We start from the raw sequence: 8,031 nt of genomic DNA, 5'->3' as shown, positions 1-8,031 counted from the left end.
CAAGGTGGTTCACGCCTGTAATCCCAGCACTTTTGGATGCCGAGGCGGGTAAATCACCTGAGGTCGGGAGTTCGAGACCAGCCTGGCCAACATGGGGAAACCCCATCTCTACTAAAAATACAAAAATTAGCCAGGCATGGTGATAGGTGCCTCCACACCCAGCTATTCGGGAGGCTGAGGCTCGAACATCACTTGAACCTGGGAGGCAGAGGTTGCAGTGAGCCGAGATAGCATCACTGTACTCCAGCCTGGGAAACAGAGCAAAACTCTGTCTCATAAAAATATATAATAATAATAATAAAGCACTGATCCATGCTGCAACATGCATGAACCACCCCCCCACCAAAAAAAAAAAAAAAAAACCCCATGATGCTAGGCTGGGCGCATGTGGCTCATGCCTGTAATCCCAGCACTTTGAGAAGTCCAGGTAGGAGCGTGGCTTGAAGCCAGTTCAACACCAGCCTGGGCAACAAAGCAAGACCCTGTGGTTTTTTTTGAGACAGAGTCTCGCTCTGTCGCCTAGGCTGGAGTGCAGTGGCACAATCTCGGCTCACTGCAAGCTCCGCCTCCCGGTTCATGCCATTTTCCTGCCTCAGCCTCCCAAGTAGCTGGGACTACAGGCGCCCGCCACCACGCCTGGCTAATTTTTTTGTATTTTTAGTAGAGACGGGGTTTCACCGTGTTAGCCAGCATGGTCTCGATATCCTGACCTTGTGATCTGCCCACCTCAGCCTCCCAAAGTGCTGGGATTACAGGCGTGAGCCACCGCACCCAACCAAAAAAAAAAAAAAAAAGTTTTTATTAGCCAGGCATTGTGGTACACACCTATAGTCCCAGCTACTCAGGAGGCTGAGGCAGGAGGATTGCTTGAGCCCAGGAGGTTGAGGCCGCAGTGAGCTATTTTCACACCACTGCACCCCAGCCCAGGCAACAGAGTGAGACTGTTTCTAAAAATAAAAATTTTTAAAAATCATGCTGAGTGAAAGAAGCCAGACACAAAAGGCCACACAGTAGATTATTCCATTGATATGAAATGTTCAGAACAGTCAAATCCACAGAGACAGGAAGTAGATGGGTGGGTGCCAGGGGCTGCTGGGAGGGGGAATGGGGAGTGAGTATTTAATGAGGACAGTGTTTCAGTTTTCCAAGATGAAAGAGTTCTGGAGATGGATGGTGGCGACGGCTGCACAACAATGTGAATGTTCTAAATGTCACCGAAATGTTCTCTTTAAAATGGTTAATTTTGAAATGAAGCATGGAATGAGGAAAAAAGTTTTTTTTTTAAAGTAAAAAAAAAAAGGCCGAGCACAGTGGCTCACGCCTGTAATCCCAGCACTTTGGGAGGCCGAGGCAGGTGGATCACCTGCAGTCAGGAGTTCGAGACCAGCCTGGCCAACATGGCAAAACCCGTCTCTACTAAAAATCCAAAAAATAGCCGGGCGTGGTGGCGGGTGCCTTGTAGTCCCAGCTACTTGGGAGGCTGAGGCAAGAGAATCGCTTGAATCCGGGAGTCAGAGTTTGCAGTGAGCCAGGATTGTGCCACTGAACTCCAGCCTGGTGACAGAGTGAGACTTGGTCTCAAAAAAAAAAAAAAAAAGGCCAGGCGCGGTGGCTCACCCCTGAAATCCCAGCACCTTGGGAGGCCGAAGTGGGCGGATCACAAGGTCAGGAGTTCGAGACCAGCCTGGCCAAAATAGCGAAACCTTGTCTCTACTAAAACTACAAAAATTAGCCGGGCGTGGTGGCAGGAGCCTGTATCCCAGCTACTCAGAAGGCTGAGGCAGGAGAATCACTTGAACCCAGGAGGCAGAGCTTGCAGTGAGTGGAGATCACGCCACCGCACTCCAGCCTGGGCAACAGAGCGAGACCCCGTCTCAAAAAATAAACAAAAAAAACAAAAAGGAAAGAAAGAAAAGTGCACTGGTCATGCTGAGAAAAGGAGATAAGAGAGGTGGGGGACCAACTAAGGGAGCTCAGGGTACATCTCCAGACCCAAGACAATGAAAGAGATGGAGCCTGGTGCAAACAGTGATGGTGGACAGGGGCAGAGAAATGCAGAGACAGCAGATGGGCCTGGGGGACTGGTTAGGGGGAGGTGACCCATGGAATAGATCTGTCCCATCCACTAGGAGATGGGATGGGGGGGAGCTTGCTTGCTTAATTTTTTTTTTTCTTTCTCTTTCTTTTTTCTTTTTTGAGACAGTCTCGTTCTGTCCCCCAGGCTGGAGTGCAGTGGCGCGATCTCGGCTCACTGCAACCTCCACCTCCTGGGTTCAAGTGAGTCTCCTGCCTCAGTCTCCCAAGTAGCTGAGATTACAGGTGCGTGCCACCACACACGGCTAATTTTTTTGGTATTTTTAGTAAAGATGTGGTTTCACCATGTTGGCCAGGCTGGTCTTGAACTCCTGGCCTCAAGTGATCCACCCGCCTCAACCTCCCAAAGTGCTAGGATTACAGGTGTGAGCCACCGCGCCCCGCCTCTTTCTTTTTTATTTTCTCTCTCTGTCTCTCTTTCTTTCCTTTTATTTATTTATTTTTATTTATTTATTTATTTATTTATTTATTTATTTATTTCTTGAGAAGACAGAGTCTCCCTCTGTCACCCAGGCTGGAGTGCAATGGCATGATCTTGGCTCACTGCAACCTCCACCTCCTGAGTTCAAGTGATTCTCGTGCCTCAGCCTCCCAAGTAACTAGGATTATAGACATGCACCATCATGCCCAGCAAATTTTTGTATTTTTAGTAGAGACAGGGTTTCACCAAGTTAGCCAGGCTGGTCTTGAACTCCTGACCTCAGGTGATCTGCCTGCCTCAGCCTCCCAAAGTGCTGGGATTACAGGTGTGAGCCACTGCGCCCAGCTTTTTTTTTTTTTTTTTTTTTTTAATTTTTTTAAGAGACAAGGTCTCACTCTGTTGCCCAGGCTGGAGGACAGTGGTGCAATCATGGCTCACTGCAGCCTGGAACTCCTGGTCTCAAACAATTCCTCCCACCTCAGCTTCCCGAGTAGCTGGGACTACAGGCACGTGCCACCATGCACGGCTAATTTTTTTTTTTTTTTTTTTCTTGAAACTGAGTCTCGCTCTGTTGCCCAGGCTGGAGTGTCATGGCGCGATCTCGGCTCACTGCCAGCTCTGCCTCCCAGGTTCACGCCATTCTCCTGTCTCATCCTCCCAAGTAGCTGGGACTACAGGCGCCCACCACCATGCCCGGCTAATTTTTTTTGTATTTTTAGTAGAGACGGGGTTTCACTGTGTTAGCCAGGATGGTCTCGATCTCCTGACCTCGCGATCCACCTGCCTCGGCCTCCCAAAGTACTGGGATTACAGGCATGAGCCACCACGCCCGGCCTATGGCTAATTTTTTTGTACAGACGGGGTTTTGCTATGTTGCCGAAGTTGGACTCGAACTGAGCGGGGCAGCTTGAGTTGAGGCAGAGGTCTGGCTTCCTGGCCTTTGCTCCTGCCGTGCCCATAGCCAGCCTGCCCACCTCAGTCCTCAATCCTGCTTCACCTTGAAGACCCCAATGCCCCTCCTCCCCAGGGGGCATCCAGCGTTAAGGATCAGTCCTCAGCGAGTCCTCCTGCCTCCAAGTCACACCAACGTCTTTTCCATGCCAATGAAGAAGTGATCCTGGGACGGCCTGAATCAGGGACAGATTGAAGTGCGGGTCTCAGGCCCCTTAGAAGAGGGGTCTACAAGCTTCTTCTCCAATGGGCCAGACAGTAAATATTTTCAGCTTCGAGGGCCAGACAGTCTGTTGAATGACTCAATTCTGCGGTGAAGCGTAAAAGCAGCCACGGATACAGGGTAAATGAATGAGCACAGCTCCATGCCAATAAAACTTTATTTATGGACACTAAAATTTGAATTGCATATACTTTTCCCCATGTCGTGAAATTTCCCTTTTGATTTTTTTTTCCCAACCATTTAAAAATGAAAAAGCCATTCTTAACTCACAGGCTGTGCAGAAACAGGTGGCAGGCTGGATTTAGCAAGCCCTGGTTTAGATGGTTCCAACACCAGCTCCCCTCTCCCTCCGCCCCACATCTGCCCCTTCAACTCCCATATCAGGGAGTCTGGGAGGATTATCCTTTTTTTTTAAAGTATTCTTATAAGGATAATATAGTCTTACATTGTTAAAATAAAAACCTGAGTCCAGCTACTTGGGAGGCTAACACTGGAGGACTGCTTGAGCTCACATAAACGGGCAACATAGTGAGACCCCTATCTTTAAAAATTAAGGCCGGGCATGGTGGCTCATGCCTGTAATCCCAGCAGTTTGGGAGGCCGAGGCGGATGGATCACAAGGTGAAAAGAGATTGAGACCATTCTGGCTAACACGGTGAAACCCTGTCCGCACTAAAAATACAAAAAAATTAGCTAGGCGTGGTGGCGGGCGCCTGTAGTCCCAGCTACTCAGGAGGCTGAGGCAGGAGAATGGTGTGAACCTGGGAGGCGGAGCTTGCAGTGAGCTGAGATTGTGCCACTGCCCTCCAGCCTGGGCAACAGAGTGAGACTCTGTCTCAAAAAGAAAAAAAAATAATAAAAAAACTTTTTTTTTTTTTTTTTTTGAGGCAAGGTCTTCTGTCACCCAGGCTGGAGTGCAGTGGTGTGATCACAGCTCACTGCAGCCTTGACCTCCTGGACTTGGCATATCCTCCCACCTCAGCCTCCCAAGTAGGTGGGACCACAGGCACATGCCACCACACCCAGCTAATTTTTTGTATATTTTCTAGAGACAGGGTTTCTCCATGTTGCCCTGGCTGGTCTCAAATTCCTGGGCTCAAGCGATCCTCATGCCTGGGCCTCCCAAAGTGCTGGAAATAGGTACTGCACCTGGCCTAAAAAAAAAAATGTTGACACAGAGTCTTGCTCTGTCACTGAGGCTGGAGTGCAGTGGTGTGATCTCAGATCACTGCAACCTCCAGCCCTTGGGTTCAAACGATTCTCCTGCCTCTGCCTCCCCAGTAGCTGGAATTAACAGGTGCCCACCACCATGCCTGACTAATTTTTGTATTTTTAGTAGAGATGAGGTTTCACCATGTTAGCCAGGCTGGTCTCAAACTCCTGACCTCATGATCCGCCTGCCTCAACCTCCCAAAGTGCTGGGATTACAGGAATAAGCCATCAAGCCCAGCCAATTTTATTATTATTATTATTATTATTTTATGCCGGGCGTGATGGCTCACGCCTGTAATCCTAGCACTTTGGGAGGCTGAGGCGGGAGGATTGCCTGAGTTCAGGAGTTCAAGACCACCCTGGGCAATACGGTGAAACCCCGTATCTACTAAAATACAAAAAAACAAAAAAAAATTAGCCGGGCATGGTGGTGCACGTCTGTAATCCCAGCTACTCACAAGGCTGAGGGAGGAGAATTGCTTGAACCCAGGAGGCAGAGGTTGCAGTGAGCCGAGATCCCACCACCGCACTCCAGCCTGGGCGACAGAGCAAGACTCCGTCTCTTAAAAAAAAAAAAAAAGGAAAGAAAACACATGCTCCGGCTGGGCACGGTGGCTCACGCCTGTAATCCCAGCACTTTGGGAGGCTGAGGCGGGTGGATCACCTGTGGTCAGGAGTTGCCGACCAGCCTGGCCAATATAGTGAACCCCCGTCTCTACTAAAAATACAAAAAAATTAGCCAGGCGTGGTGGCGGGCGCCTGTAATCCCAGCTACTAGGGAGACTGAGGCAGGAGAATCACTTGAACCTGGGAGGTGGAGGTTGCAGTGAGCCGAGATCATGCCACTGCACTCCAGCCTGGGCAACAAGAGTGAAACTCTACCTCAAACAAACAAACAAACAAAAAAATTAGCCGGGCGTGGCCAGGCGTGGTGGCTCTGGCCTGTAATTCCAGCACTTTGGGAGGCCGAAACGGGCGGATCACTTGAGGTCAGGAGTTCCAGACCAGCCTGACCAACATGGCGAAACCTCGTCTCTACTAAAAATACAAAAAATTAGCCAGACATGGTGGCACGCGCCTGTAATCCCAGCTCCTCAGGAGGCTGAGGCAGGAGAATCGCTTGAACCCGGGAGGCAGAGGTTGCAGTGAGCCGAAATCACGCCACTGCACTCCAGCCTGGGCAACAGAGTGAGACACCATCTCAAAAAAAGAGAGAGAGAAAAAAAAAGCCAGGTGTGGTGGCTCACGCCTGTAATCCTAGCATTTTGGGAGGCCGAGGCGGCTGAATTACCTCAGGTCAGGAGTTCCAGTCCAGCCTGGCCAACATGGTGAAATCCTGTCTCTACTTAAAATATAAAAATTAGCCAGGCATAGTTGCAGGCGCCTGTAATCCCAGCTACTCAGGAGGCTGAGGCAGGAGAATCACTTGAACCAACGAGGTGGAGGTTGCAGTGACCCAAGATTGCGCTGTTGCACTCCAGCCTGGGCAACGAGAGCAAAACTCTGTCAAAAAAAAGTGTGAGGGGGACAGGGGAGGAGGGGACAAATAGGAAAGTTGTTTAGCTTTGCAGGGTCTCTGTCAAAACAGCTCCACTCTGCCACAGTAGCAAAAAGGCAACCACAGATAATGTGGACTCAAATGGGTGTAACCTGTGTACCCTGAATTCATGAAGGCTGGAATTGCAATTTCGTATAATTGTTATGTATCATGGAATACTCTTATTCTTTTCTTTTCAACCACTTAAAAATGTAAAAACCATTCTTAGCCCAAGGGCTGTGCAGAGACAACAGACGAATGCCACCTATGGGCTGCGGTTTGCCGACCTGGGTCCAGTTGGCTTCTTGTTCTCCCGCACATTGTTGGGGGCTGGCACAGGCTAGGCTGTGCCCACAAAGGTGTTGCATGAATGAACACTGCGTGCATGAATGGTGGCAGCCAGCCGGGCCAGCAAGAGAACCCTTCCATCATCACCTCTTTCCTGAACAGCCTTGGGAAAGCCACTTAACCTCTCTGGGCCTTGTGTTTACAGCTGTAGGTGATCCTGATGTTAGTCTTGCTGGTTTGTTTTGAAGATGCCAAATGTATCTGGCCCACACAGGGCCTGCCTCAGCCTTGGTGGGGGCCTAGTGATTCCCACTCCTCCTCCCCAAAGCTGAGAGGCTGTCTTTAAAAGGGAGAAGGTGGCCAGGCACGGTGGCTCACACCTATAATCGCAGCACTTTGGGAGGCCGAGGCAGGCGGATCATGAGGTCAGGAGTTCGAGACCAGCCTGGCCAACATGGTGAAACCTCGTCTCTACTAAAAACAGAAAAAATTAGCCGGGCGTGGTGGCAGATGCCTGTAATCTCAGCTACTCCAGAGGCTGAGGCAAGAGAATCACTTGAACCAAAGAGGCAGAGGTTGCAGTGAGCCAAGACCGTGCCACTGCACTCCAGCCTGGGCAACAGAGCAAGACTACGTCTCAAAACCAAAAAAAAAAAGGGAGAAGGCAGGAGCCTCCCCACACTGGCTCAGGGCCCCCCAGCATCACTCCTCAAGCCCGCCGAGCCGGCGCCAGGGCCTGGCCAGCAGCACACACACACTCTTCTCCTGGCCTAAATATATTCCAACCTCAGAGACATTCCACGCCCCATGCTCACTTCCGCCTTCCTGCCCTAGCGTGGTACCCGGAAAAAAAATCCCACTGAAAGAGGGCGGGTAGAGGAGGAGGAAGCAGGAGAGGGCAGTGTGGCTGGTCTTGAGATGTGGCCTCAAGGGTCCTGACCTTTATGGGGACGCTGGGATGGCGGAGATTGGAGGATGATGAGGACCTCCATTCTGTTTCTCTCCTCTTCTCAGTCGCTCTGAGTCACCATTCCGGCAGCCCCTGGCCTAGAGCCAAGGTGGAGTGGGACGTGAGGGCAGAAGGCAGGCAGGGAGATCTGCTTGAGTCTCTGGTTTCTCCTCCACGCCCACAGGGGCCATCGGTCTTGGAGCACACACCCTAGCACCCACCCAGTAAATCCGGAGGCAGGGTCAGGGTACCCCACGCCCTCTGGCTCCGGGGCCACCATTGCCACCACCCACCCCTGGGAACCAGGAAATAGAACAAGGCAGCCTGACTCCACCCACCTCAGGCTGCCATCCAGC

Source organism: Gorilla gorilla, chromosome 20, assembly GCF_029281585.2.
Source record: "Gorilla gorilla gorilla isolate KB3781 chromosome 20, NHGRI_mGorGor1-v2.1_pri, whole genome shotgun sequence".
NCBI lineage: Eukaryota > Metazoa > Chordata > Mammalia > Primates > Hominidae > Gorilla > Gorilla gorilla.
This window is presented reverse-complemented; position numbering follows the sequence as displayed.